This window comes from Balaenoptera acutorostrata, chromosome 18 (assembly GCF_949987535.1).
Source record: "Balaenoptera acutorostrata chromosome 18, mBalAcu1.1, whole genome shotgun sequence".
NCBI lineage: Eukaryota > Metazoa > Chordata > Mammalia > Artiodactyla > Balaenopteridae > Balaenoptera > Balaenoptera acutorostrata.
The window spans coordinates 74760276-74774193 of record NC_080081.1 but is presented as its reverse complement, the minus strand read 5'-3'; the positions used below and the strand labels follow the sequence as shown (position 1 = coordinate 74774193).

The window sequence follows — 13918 nt, the reverse complement described above, 5'->3', positions numbered from 1 at the left end:
TTCGCTGCTTTAGGCTTAGTGTGGAGGCTGCTGGCGGCATCCTTGAGAAATCTCCCTAAGGGAAGTGGTCAATGGAAGCCTTTGCTTGCATATCATGAAATTTGAAGGATTTAAAGGGGTTGTAAGGTTCATTTACTAGTCTGTTGATGATAATTTGCAAAAACCAGTTTGAATAATGTTTGCCTGAGTGATTTTGTGGTAGGTTTTTCAATATTTGTGATTTTATTTTGCATAGATGATGGTTGGACAGCAGGTACCAGTCATACCTTTACCCATAACAATGAATGGAAATAAGGATTTCGATTTTGAAATTTTCTGTTGGGAAGGACTTTGAGGAAAAGGATTGTGTCCATAAACTAAGGAAGAGCAAATGGTTTTCAGAGGCCAGGAGAGGGGAGCCTACCATTTATTTAGTGCTTACTGCATATGAGATACTCTAGACATGATTTTGTGGTCCCAGTGGTGCTTGCTCTTCTAATGTTACAAATGAAGATGAAGGGGAAGAAAAGTTAGTGACTGTCGCAGGGTTGCCGTGTTCTCAGCGCGCAGCACTTACCACGGGCCTCAGTGACCACAGTGCCCTTTCACTGGAGCCAGAAAGGCACAGCCAAAGCAAAGCAAAAGAGGATTCTCTTCGTTTTGTTTTGATTCATAAGTCCAGTAACTATAATGCTTTAAAAACTGTTTATTTCTCTCTGTAACCCTAGGATTCTTCCAAGGAATGACATATTTGCCATTAAACCATGATGATTTAAACTGCTTGAAGAGCATCACCATCTGTTTTCTATTGAGGTTTCCCCATACAATTTCAGTTGAAAACAGTTGCTATTTATGTTATCAAGATACTTGTATTTGGACATTAGTACAGCTCCTGGGGGTTCATGGTTTTGGACCAAGGCTGTCAGAGTCAGGAAGATTTCAGTACATTTTCCCCGTTTCTGATTGAGACAGACTAGGGTGTTACATATGGAAAGCAGGGAAGGTCCATTACTTGACAGGCATTAAAGCATTGTTGAATATTGAAGGTAATTTTGTACAGGCTTAGTTTAGCTAAAGAAGTAACCAAAAGTTAGCTATCAAGAATTATTAAAGAATTAGCTATCAGGCTAACCCAGCAGAATTTTAGATATTACCAGTCTCGTTTTCCACTAAGACAAGTAAGTACTGTCTTTTCACTAAATCTTTCAGTCTTTCATTCAACTAGAGCAGTGGTTCTCACTGGAGATGTCTTTTGCCCCTAGAGGGCATTTGACAATATCTGGAGACATTTTTTGATTGTCACAACAAATCAGGTTGGGGATGGGCAGGGAGAGAGGGTGCTACCGGCATCCACTGGGTAGAGGCCGCCAGGGATGCTGGTAAACATCCTACAATGCTCAGGGCAGCCTCCACAGCAAAGACTTACCCAGTCCAAGATGTGGGTAGTGCCCTGCTGGAAAACTCTGGGCCAAAGGGAAAGAATAACGAAGTTGTCATTGAGGAACAAAACCAATACTATGTTGAAAGACAAAAAAAAAAAAGGGGGGGGGGAAGATAACTTCCTTCTCGGACCCTAAAGGAAGAGGGCGAGTTTTCCAGCTCCCTGGAGGGGAGAGAAAATTCTTAGAGTTTAAGGGATGAATATTATTTGGATTTACAAGTTGGCAAACCTCCTAAAGCCAATAGGCTGTTCATTTTTTAATAGGCTGTTCAGTTTCTTCTCCCTTAAAGGTTTCATATTCTCCAGAAGCTACTAAGTAGAAAGGGTTCTTTTTCAGAGGGCAAGAAATCCCGGCTAGAGGTACAATTCTGACTTCTTCTAGCAGCCCCTGAAGTGTTTATATAGGAAAGAAGGTTAGGGCTCAGTTGCAAAGACCCACTTTTCAACATTTGACTTGGTTTCTCAGGATTTGGAATTGGTTTGCTGCCAGACTGTGGCTTACAGAAGCAGTGTTTGATGCGGAGTAACTCATGCATTCCTTGGATGCTTCAAAACAATTAACAGATCTGTGACACAAAAAGCAAACTATATTAGAGCCCCAAATCCAAGCTATGGAAGTGGAACACCTAACTTTTCTTCTTGCTCTATTAATAAAAGCTGGTAGATAAGCCCTTGATCATTTCTGTAATTTCTTATACCTTATTAATAACTTCAGCAGAATTTAAATTGAGTTCAGATCAGATGCTCTTATCTTTTAACAACTCCCATATTAAGCATATAATTAAAATGCTCCAGTTTAACTATTTTCCCCAAGGTATTAACTACTAAAAGATTCACTCAGTGATGAACCAGAGTATTCATGGATGAGGCCTCAAGCTTTTAAGTACTTCAGATAAGGAAAAGGGATTTATTACAACTGGTCTAATTGATATAAAAGAGGACTGGTAAGAAGTTGCTTTTAATTACTCAAAAGGCTCTTGAAATACCGTGTTAGCCCTTGGTCTTTTAAGTCACTAACCTGCATCAATATTTGACGATGTTCTCTCCTTTGGCAATGTGACTTGGTAAATATTAAAGAGAATTTCTCAAGTCAAAAAGAAGCTTTAAGTCACTTATGTGCTGGGAGTTCAAATGTCCTGGGCTGAGTGACGCTGGCTTTTATCTTCCGTGATTACATCTATGCTTTTAAGAGAGATGGTATGATCACCCCTGGCCTTTGCTCTCTTTGTTAACCAGCTTGGTTTTTCTTACCGTAGTTCTGTTACCTAGAGGGGAATTAAGAGAAAATGGCATTTACTGAGGGTACAAAGGGCCGGAAGGCTTGCCCACGTTGCCGGATGTCACAGATGGGAGGGAAGGGCACCACTCATACAGACCCACTCTCCCTTTAACATTTGTGTCCCTGGACTGTGAACCTCACCTTACCAGTTCAGCTGCACCCATAGTCCCCCTGTTTCCTGAGCAGACATAAAAAAAAAAGAGGACCCTCTTTGCTATGTATTAGAATGGACTCCAGGAAGAGATGAGGAAGCTTTTCTGGAGTGTCTGGGTGGGGAGGAGGGGGGTAGAGAGTAGGGGGACAAAAGTGTTGTATTTTTTTTCTAATCCTCTGTGATGATTTAATTGTGATCATTGTTAAAAGAAGGAAATTTTGGGAAAGTATGCCTAGCCCTGCGACACTGCGAAAACTATCTTTTGAAGCAGTGGAAACTTGTGAAGGTAGAGATGGCTGTCAGCGTTGGCGTCCGCTAATCTGCTTCCCTTATTGATCTGGTGGAGTTAGGGATGTCTTGAGGGTATTTCCGTAGGGCTTGCATGGAACAGGATTTCATAAAACAAGGTGCCGTTAGGAGTCACGTGGGACAGATGGGGCACGTGACAAAATGACAGCTGATGATACTTGTGATGACAGCTAACATTTATTGAGTACCAGGCACTTTGCAAAGTGATCTTTATGTATTTTCTCATTTAATTCTCAGGTTGGGAATTCCCTGGTGGTCCAATGGTTAGGGCTCCGCGCTTCCACTGCAAGGGGTATGGGTTCGATCCCTAGTTGGGGAACTAAAATCCCGCATGCCGCGTGGCACAGCCAAAACAATACAAAACGAAAAACAAATGAAAAAAGAACATAATTCTCAGGTTAACCTAATGACAGAGGGTAAATAAATAAGCCATTTCGTAAAAGAGGCTTAATTAATTAACCCTTTAAAGAGAATATTACTAGTAGGTTTCACATCAGGTATTGAATTAGGCAGAGCCTGTGGTGTCTCTGACTCTACTATATGGCACTATTACTATGATTATTCTTAAGACCTTGCTGTCAAAGTCCAGCCAGCAGAGCTCAGGAGGGGGGGCCCTGCAGCGGGAATCCAGAGAGTTCCTGTGGACCTAGAGGAACCCTCTTCTACCCAGTACCTGACCTAGAGAGGTGTGTCCTGCTGCCTGATTAGGATGCTGTGTAATCCAGCATCCTAATCAGGATGCCATGATGATTAGGATGCCATGATGTCCTCTGGTCCAGGGCTGGAATCATTTACCAGATTCCTGGAGTACTGTGATGAGGAAGATGCTAAGCCCAGCCCTGGATTAGTGAGAAGTTAACAGTCACTCTGGGTGAAGTGGGAGTAGTGAAATGCATGCCATGTGTTTCTCCTTCTTTCATTAGGACTTAGGCTACTGGGGAAGGGTGGATAGAGGGAGAACCATGATTCTTTAGAGGTGCCTCTTCAGAGCCAGACTCCAGTTACTGCCTTGGAAAGATGTGAAGCCATGAGATGTTGGTGATTGGAAGAAAAGACAAGAGGCAACAGGCTGATAAAGCTGATGGGCTTTGAATGAGGCTCAGTGTTGGGTTAGTGGGCGTAATGTCAATGTTGCCTTTACTAAGGGCTTATAGGTGCCTCATACTGTCCTAAGCACTTTATTCTAAACGTGTAACAACCCTTTTAATACAACAACTCTAATGAGTAGATACCACTGTTATCCCCATTTTACGGTTGAAGAAATGAGGCACAGAGAGAATGAACAACTTGTCCAGGACTTGAGCCCAGGCAGTCTTAACCACTTAACTGCTGTCCTCTCAAACTTTATGAAACCCAGAGCTTAATGTGTAAGATGAGACTAAAGCAGGTACTGAAATGATATAGAGGAAAAGTATTAGGTAAATGGTACCCTTTCTTGGGGAGAGGGGTAGGGGTGCTTGGGCAAAAAGACCCAAAAACCATTAAATTCTGTTTATCTTTCTGTGTATTGTTTTAAAAAATGTTTGAAAACCACCACACTACCATAGACAGTCCCCACCTTTTAGGCAACTGATGCCCCACCTTGGCCGTGCTCAGTGTGACTGCATTCATGGGAGCTGTTGAGGAAAGGGTGAAGCTTTTAGAGTGTCTCTGGGCTCAGAAATTGAGAAGAAGAGTTGACTATGACAGGAAGCACTGGCCCCATGGGACAGGTTTGCACTCGGTACTCTGTTCATACAGCAGATACTTCTGAAGCGTAGCCTTGTTTACGGCGGGGCAGGAATTCACAGGGTGAAATCCTGCCTGCCTGGAGTTTGTACTGTTCTTGATGTGATGGTGGGAATTGAGGTGGGAAAAATACGTTGGGACCAGATAATGCAAGAATTGGAGGGCCAGAAAGAAGAGTTTGGAGTTTCTGTGGAAGACCACATAGAGGTATAGGGAGGCGTATGCAGTGAATGAGGGAGCGGGGGGAGGGGGGAAGAGCGGGGTCCGTGCCATTGTGTCCCCGACAGGTGCTAAGGGGCTGACCTGGGTGCCAGCGGGAGCAGACAGGGATTTAAATTTGGAGTCTGTAACGGAAATGGAAGCCCACTGACTTGCATTGGTTGGCAGAACGGAGAGAGTCAGGAGGATTCTGATGCTTTAATTCTAAGTTTCTAGAACAGTGATGGTCATTAATAATCAAGAATAAAGGAGGGCGGGGGCCAGTGTGCAGCTGAGAGAAATGTTTGCTTTAGACATTACCTTTTCCCCAACCTCTCCACTTAAAGTACCCCCTTCACCCTTGAGTTTGTCCGGCTCCTGTGTTTCTTTTGTAATTGGTCGCAGTTTGAGATGATTTCGTCTGTCCCTGTCTGTGCTCCGGGTGTCCCGCCACTGGAATGTAAGTGCTGTGAAGACAGAACCACGTCTGTCCTGCGCCTCCTGCCGGGGGCAGAGCCTGGCACAGAGAAGGCTTAGTCTCCTTCATTTTGACAAAGAGATTTCTTTGCCGAAATGGTAAACTAGCAGGTTTACTTTAGCTCTTTAGTGAGAAATAAAGCATCCACCTGGGTTAAAATATGCAGGAGGTGGGAAATAAAACATCCAGCTGGTACCTTAATAATTAAACTAAATTTTGCTGCCAAGTGATAAATGCTGCTAAATCAATGAAATATGCATCAATTAGGCAGTCACACAGCCAGAACATTATACAACTTGATTGCCTGGGATTGTTTAAAAAAATCCGTGAAGAGACTAGTTTAATCATTGTAATATGGATAAATACTCAGGATCAGGAGAACATGTTTCTTCAAGTTTGGCTGTAATGCCTTCATAGTATTAGTAACTGATCTGCTTTTCCTCTACAGCCTTCCCCTTAAGACCTCATTCTGGTCTGGTTAGTGTTCATTCCTCCTTGCCATTCTTTCTTCTTTTAAAGTTCAGTCTCACGTAGAGAATGGACTTGAGGACACGGGGAGGGGGAAGGGTAAGCTGGGACGAAGTAAGAGAGTGGCAATGACATATATACACTACCAAATGTAAAATAGATAGCTAGTGGGAAGCAGCTGCATAGCACAGGGAGATCAGCTCGGTGCTTTGTGACCACCTAGAGGGGTGGGATAGGGAGGGTGGGAGGGAGACGCAAGAGGGAGGAGATATGGGGATATATGCATATGTATAGCTGATTCACTTCGTTATAAAGCAGAAACTAACACACCATTGTAAAGCAATTATACTCCAATAAAGATGTTAAAAAAAAAGAATAAATAACATTTCTGTGTATACTTACAAAAAATAAAAAATAAAGTTCAGTCTCAGTTATCGGCATTCCCAATAAATGAAGTAACAAGAGCGTTGGGATATGCATCAGAAACCCTGACGTCTCGTGCTGACTGCAGTCATGGTCGGAATGATCCTTCCGAGCAGGTTGGGTAGATACCACTCATCGCGTTGTAGGGGGCTGTCAGGGCTCCTATAAATCTACACTTCCTCCGCCCAGTGCCTCAGGTCCTGTGCGGGACTTTCATTCCTTTAATGCAGCCTTGTCTGGCCTGAATTTGTACGTGGCCTCCTCCGTCTGTGGCGTAGGACCAGAGCCGCTGAGACCCACACCTGATTTGGTGGGAGTGGATGAGAAAAGTGAAGGAGCGAGCGATGCCTTGGGTGTCATCCTTCTCACGTGGGAGCTTGGTCCTTCTGCTGTAGCGGATGGGATGCAGTAGTGGGTTCCAGGAGTGTTCTTTTTTGTGTTATTCGGGAGTGTGCCACCAGGAGACAGAAGCACCCTGGGACGGACGGGTTGGGATCTGCTGTAGCGACAATGCAGGGACGCTGGATGGGGAGTAGGAATAATCACTCCTGCGTGAGAACAGGAGGTCTCAGGGGAGAGGTGAGAGCTGAATCCCAGGTCGAGGAACCTGTTCCAACCATGGGATCCAGGAAAGAAAACTGATGTATGAGAATTTTTTAATTGATTGATTTATTTTGTAGATAATTCAAATACCATAAAATTCACCCTTGTATGCATAAATCTGGTAGTTGTTGGTATATTCACAAGGTTATACACCATCACTCCTAATTCCAGAACATTTTCATCACCCCCAGAAAGAAACCCTTTACCCATTAGCAGTCAGTCCTCTCTCCCCTGGCCCCCTCGCCTCTGACAATCTCTAATCTACTCTTGCTTCTGTGCTTTGTCTATTCTGGACATTTCATATAAATGGAATTGTATAATACGTCGCCTTTCCTGCCTGGCTTCTTTTATTTAGCATAACATTTTCAAGGTTCATCTATGTTGTAGCTTCTATCAATAATTCATTCCCTCTTATGGCTGAATAATATTCTATTGTATGAGTAAACCACATTTTATGTACCATTCATCTCTTGATGGACATTTGGGTTGTTCTCGCTTTTAAATTATTATGCATAATGCTGCTATGAATATTTGTGTACAAGGTTTTGTGTGGACTTATGTTTTCAAGTCTCTTGGGCATACACCCAAGGGTAGAACCGCTAGGTCATATGGTAACTCTGTGTTTAACATTTTGAAGAACTGCCAAACTGTTTTCCAAAGAGACTACTCTGTATTGCAATCCCACCAGCAATGTATGAAGATTCCAATTTTTCCACATCTCTACCAACACTTCTTATTGTCTGTGTTTTAATTATACCCATCCTAGTGGGTTGAAAGTGGTATTTAATGGCTTTGATTTCCATTTCCCTAGTGACTAGTGATGTTGGCATCTTTTCATGTGCTTATTGGCCATTCTTATCAATATCTCTTCTTTGGAGAAATGTCTATTCAAATCCTGCATTCATTTTTAATTGGGTTATTTGTCTTTTTATTGTTGAGCTATAAAATTCTTTATGTATTCTGGATACTAGACCCTTATCAGATATATGATTTGTAAATATCTTCTTCTATTCTGTCAGTTGTCTTTGCACTTTATTAATAGTGCCCTCTGAAGGACATATGTTTTTATTTTGATGAAGTCTAATTTATCATTTTTTCTCTTTAGTTACTTGTGCTTTAGGTGTCATATCTGAGAAACCATAATTTCAGTTTTCTTCTAAGAGTTTTATAATTTTAGCCCTTCTATTTATGTCTTTGATTCATTTTTAATTAGTTTTTGAATATGGTCTGAAATTCATGACTTCATGAAGTTTTTTTTTTCTTCTGCACCGCACGGCTTTCAGGATCTTAGTTCCCCGACCAGGGATTGAACCCGGGGCCACGGCAGTGAAAGCGCCAAGTCCTAACCACTGGACCGCCAGGGAACTGCCAGTGAAAATTTTTTTATAGGTTTTTTTTTTTTTTCTTGTGATGAGCACTTTTAAGGTCTACTCTCTTAGCAACTTTTTTTTTTTTAAATTTATTTTTGGTTGCGTTGAGTCTTCGTTTCTTTGTGAGGGCTTTCTCTAGTTGCGGCAAGTGGGGTCCACTCTTCATCGTGGTGCGCGGGCCTCTCATTATCGTGGCCTCTCTTGTTGCGGAGCGCAGGCTCCAGACACGCAGGCTCAGTAGTTGTGGCTCACGGGCCCAGTTGCTCCGCGGCATGTGGGGTCCTCCCAGACCAGGGCTCGAACCCGTGTCCCCTGCATTGGCAGGCAGATTCTCAACCACTGCACCACCAGGGAAGCCCTGCCAGTGAAAATTTGAAAGACTCAATTGATCAGCTCAGGGTGTCCAAGCACGTGGGGAATGAACTGTAGGAGCTGTCGCTGGAGGAAGAAAAAGAAGATGGTTTTCTCCTAGGATTTGGTGCTGAACAAGTATCGCTGTCCTGACAGTTTGAAGAGAAAAAGGTAGAGAGATGAGGTTTATGTATAGAAATGGACCCAGCTGAATTCTATAACCATGCAGAATATAGGCCTTGCAAATTCTCACGCTCTAATGAAGGAGATCTTACTTTCCAAATAGCAAGTCAATGATGTGATGATTTGGATATCTACAAAAGGTGGCCCCTATCCAGCAGTGAAGCAGGACGCTGTGGTCCTTTGGTTATTATGAGCAGAGGAATCCCTTTATACTTTGGTGATGATGATGTGACATCTGATATTAACCCTTGAATACTTCCCAAGTTCCTATGAAAAGCTCATTTGCTGTGTAGCTAACCTGTAAGTGTTCATAACTAACACATAAGAGCATACCATGCGCCAGACACCACTCTAAATGTTTTGTTTTTTTTTTTTTGAACTAACTCTTGCATCACCGTTTTAAAAATCCACTTGCCCAAAACATACAAGAGGCTACAAGTGGCTGCTTTACAACTGCCCAGAAAAAGGTGTACAGCTTGATGGAGAACAACTCTTATCCCCGTTTCTTGGAGTCAGAATTCTACCAGGACTTGTGTAAAAAGCCACAGATCACCACAGAGCCCCATGCTACCTGAGATGAAAAAGGGAGCCCAGAAATGAGGACATTTCATTTTTTTCCTAAGGTGAAAGGCTGTCACCTGCCAAAAAGACTGACCTTGAATTCAGCCTGGGTGTTCAGGAAACATCACTCAGAACTATTGATTCAGAGTTGGGTAGTGAAACAAAGCCAGTAGCCGTCTAGGAGAAGCTGGTACTGGGACAGCTTCCGTAACTGATGGAGCACAGGGAAAGCGTGGTCTAAACGTGGCGTGTCTCACGCTGGAAAAGCAGGAGCTTGCAACTGAAAGATAACGATGTAACACTATTGGTCCAGAAGCATTTACAATCAATAGGTCTGGGGTTATGTGGCCTTAGTGAGCTGGCTGTACATTTCTCCCTAAATCAGTCCTTGTTACCACATAGTGGTTTAGCTGTAGTTTCTTTAGTACTAGGTAACCTATGTTTACTATATGCAAGGGTATTGAAGTTCCTATGACTACAGATCATCAGTACTGTTGTCTCACGTAACTCTAAAACTGAAACAGTCTGTTTGAATTGTCAATCGGTGTGTGTAATAGAATGAGTGCTGTTGTGTAGAAAACGACAATGTCCATTATGAGTGCCAAAACTGTCCTGATGGCAGCTAAACTTTGAAGTGGTCTTTGAATACTTTTAATAAATTTATTTTGATAAAAAAAAATCCACTTGCATTAGCTCTTTTAAATCTCACAGCAGCTCTGTGGAGTCAGTGATCATTATCGTCACTTACAGATGAAGAAACTGAGGAGCAGAGAGGTGGGAGGGAGAGGAGGGCTGGTTGTCTTTCCCCCGAGTCTGCACCATTTATCGTGTGGATGCTTCGGGACACAGTAGGTTCTGGTTGGTTGGGAATGGGATGACTGATTAGACGCCTGGACCACTCTCACTAGCTGTATCCTCCAGAACATCTTTCTGGCTCACACAGGCACGGTTTATTTCCAGTTGTTTTCTCCTCTTACCAAGCAGTGGCTTGATGTTGTCTGCATTGTTGTGAAGTCCCAGAGCAGTTACAGAATTCAGCAGCCGTTTCCAAATTCAGAGTACTTTTCACTTACTGAATCATGTGTCTTTAAGTACTGGCCGACTTAAGCTGGTTTTCAACGAGGGGTACTGTTCACTGCCAGCTGTCTCCCACAATAAGGGACAAGAGCAGAGTTCAATTTTATTTTATTATTCTATTTTGTTTTATTTTTTGGTAATTCAAGACCTCTCTCAAAGGGGAGTACAGAGCTTCCTTGATACTTCCTACTTCAAACAGATGAATTACTACCCAGCCTGGAGAGCAGCCAGATCTCCAAATTGACATGTTCACTGAATTATAAATTTCATGTAAGAGAATAATGCCAGGCACAAGAGGATTTGATAAAAGGGCATTTGAACTCTGCAAATGATACAAAATATTCCCCTTCTTAAGAAACTTTAATAAATTGTTAAATAAAAGGCTCTGTGTGGAAGATTTTATGTTCAATTCAACTTCCACTACACATTTCAGTGACTAGATTATGCTGGCAGTATGTCAGCAGGAGGCTGAACATTAGGTAATTCCATGTGAAATATTTCTAGTGGCCGAGCCATCGCCATCCCCCCCAAAATGTCCTACAACCCCCAGAGATTCTCTGAGTCCTAGGATGGGACTGGTGAGCCTGCACTATGATTCAGAAGCTAAGACTCACTGTTCTGCAGGTGCCTGGTGTCCCTTTTCTTGATGACGTTTCGATCAAACACGTGCTTACTTTATTTTTCTGTTGAGGTGACAATGACTTATAACATGTAGGTTTCATGTGTGCGCCGTTATATTTCTACTTCTGTATACCCTACAACATGCTTATCACCGAAATTTTCGTTTCCATCCATCACCATACTGTTGATCCCTTTTACCCATTTCGCCCTCCCACTGCCAGCCCCCAACCCGGAGCCCTTCTCCTATGGGAACCGCTGTTCTCTGTATCTATGTGTTTGTTTCTTTGGTTTAGTTTTTTCATTTATTTTGGCTTGGGGGATATTTGTTTTTTATAATTTCACATATGAGTGAAGTCATACAGTATTTTTCTTTGTCTGACTTACTTCACTTAGCGTAATCCCCTTGAGGTATATCCATGTTGTCTCAAATGGCAAGATTTTATCTTTTTTATGGCTGGGTACTATTACATTGTGTGTGTGTAGGTATGTGTTTATGTAGCACATCTTCTTTGTCCATTCATCCACTGATGGGCACTTAGGTTGTTTCCATATCTTGGCTACTGTGAATAGTGCTGCAGTGAACATGGGGGTGCAGGTATCTTTTTGGATTAGTGTTTTTGTTTTCTTTGGACAGATACCCAGAAGTGGAGTTGCTGGATCAAATGGTAGTTCTTTTTTTTTTTTTTTTAAATTAATTAATTTATTTATTTTTGGCTGTGTTGGGTCTTCGTTTCTGTGCGAGGGCTTTCTCTAGTTGCGGTGAGCGGGGGCCACTCTTCATCGCGGTGTGCGGGCCTCTCACTGTCGCGGCCTCTGCTGTTGCGGAGCACAGGCTCCAGACGCGCGGGCTCAGTAGTTGTGGCTCACGGGCCTAGTTGCTCCGCAGCATGTGGGATCTTCCCAGACCAGGGCTCGAACCCGTGTCCCCTGCATTGGCAGGCAGATTCTCAACCACTGCGCCACCAAGGAAGCCCCAAATGGTAGTTCTATTGTTAATTTTTTGAGGAACCTCCATACTATCTTCCATAGTAGCTGCCTGGATTTCCACTCCCACCAACAGTGCCTGACGGCTCCCTTTTCTCCACCTCCTCCCCAGCACTTGTTACCTCTTGTCTTATTGATAACAGCCATTCTGACAGTTGTGAGGTGATGTCTCATGGTTTTAATTTGCATTTCCCTAATAATTTAGTGATGTTGGACATCTTTTCATGTGCCTGTTGACCATCTATATGTCTTATTTGGAAAAATGTCAATTCAGATCCTCTGCCCATTTTTTAATATGGTTGTCTGGGTTTTTGTTGTTAAGTTGTATGAGTTCTTTATGTATTTTGGATATTAACCCATTATCAGATATATTATTTGCAAATATCTTCTCCCATTTGGCAGGTGGTCCCCTGATTTTGTCGATGGTTTCCTTTGCTATACAGAAGCTTTTTAGTTTTCTATAATCCCACTTGTTTATGTTTGCTTTTGCTTCCTTTGCCTGAAGAGACACATCTAGAAAGATATTGCTAAGACCAGTGTCGAAGAGTGTACTGCCTATGTTTTCTTCTAGGAGTTTTATGGTTTCAGGTCTTACATTCAAGTCTTTAATCCATTTTGAGTTAATTTTTGTGTACTGTGTGAGATAGTGGTCATTTCATTTTTCTGCATATGGCTGTCCTGTGCTTACTTTTTAATCTGAAATTCAGGATACAGTGTACATCCTTTCAGCGGAGTTTCATCACTTTTATTCTGTTTGTGTGGATCAAATGCATTCTCCTAGCCCTGTTTAAAACTATTTAAAACCTTGCACGGGACCTTCAAATAACTATAGGGCATAATAGGTTCTCTGTTAGGAAATTGCACGTTCTTTACTTTTCCTTCCTAAATACACTTTTCTTTAGAAACCAAACAAATCTTACCCATTTTAAACAGACTTTCAGAGGGAGGAGAGCAGCCATCTCTTACTCTAAGGGGTTGAATAAAACTCCGAATATTTTAACACTAAAGCCATTTTAATAATGTTATCATTTTGATGCAGGCCCTATATAAATAGAATGTTATGACTATCCTTGTAAAATGATGAAAACAAAAAAATTTAATCTTTCACTAAAATTCTGTATACTTCTTCCAGCTGGCATTGCCTGTTTTCCACAGTAGATGGTCATGTTCCTAACTGGATAGTTTTATCCCAAACAAGCGGTAATCTCAGTATATTCAGGCTCTCTATTTAATTTAGTAGATTAGTCCTTGCAGCTGTACCCAGAGGTACATTTAGAAGATTTATCCTTTAATAGGAATAGATGGTGGTGTCATTGTCTTTAAGAGATTACAAATGTATAAACCATAATAGGTTTGAAAAGATATAGAGGGAAAAATTAGGCCACAACCATTCCGGGCATTTAAATCTGACGCAAATCCCAGTATGCCCTATCTTCAGAGCAGTCCATTGTAAACAAGCTGTCCTATAGATGCAGAGCCTGTTCTGCGTTGAATAGGAAACTGAAATGATCAATAAATATCTGCCTTTGCAGTAAACTGGATTCTAATGCAAGGTCCTCTTAGTTTGATGAGGCCTCAGTTTTTCAGACAAAAAGCTTCATGAGTTTCAAAGGGATTCTCTGTCTCCATACTTCTCACCCATCTACCTTCATCCCAAGCCTCTTCTTCTCAAGGTAAAGTCAGCTGGGTTTCAGGGAGCCCTGAATACACC

General features: G+C 42.2%; 1 protein-coding gene across 13 annotated transcripts in view; it reads left to right on the top strand.

The window, feature by feature from the left end:
* Positions 1-13918, top strand: part of MTUS2 (microtubule associated scaffold protein 2) — a 505315-nt gene that overhangs the window by 325451 nt on the left and 165946 nt on the right. The window lies entirely within an intron of this gene.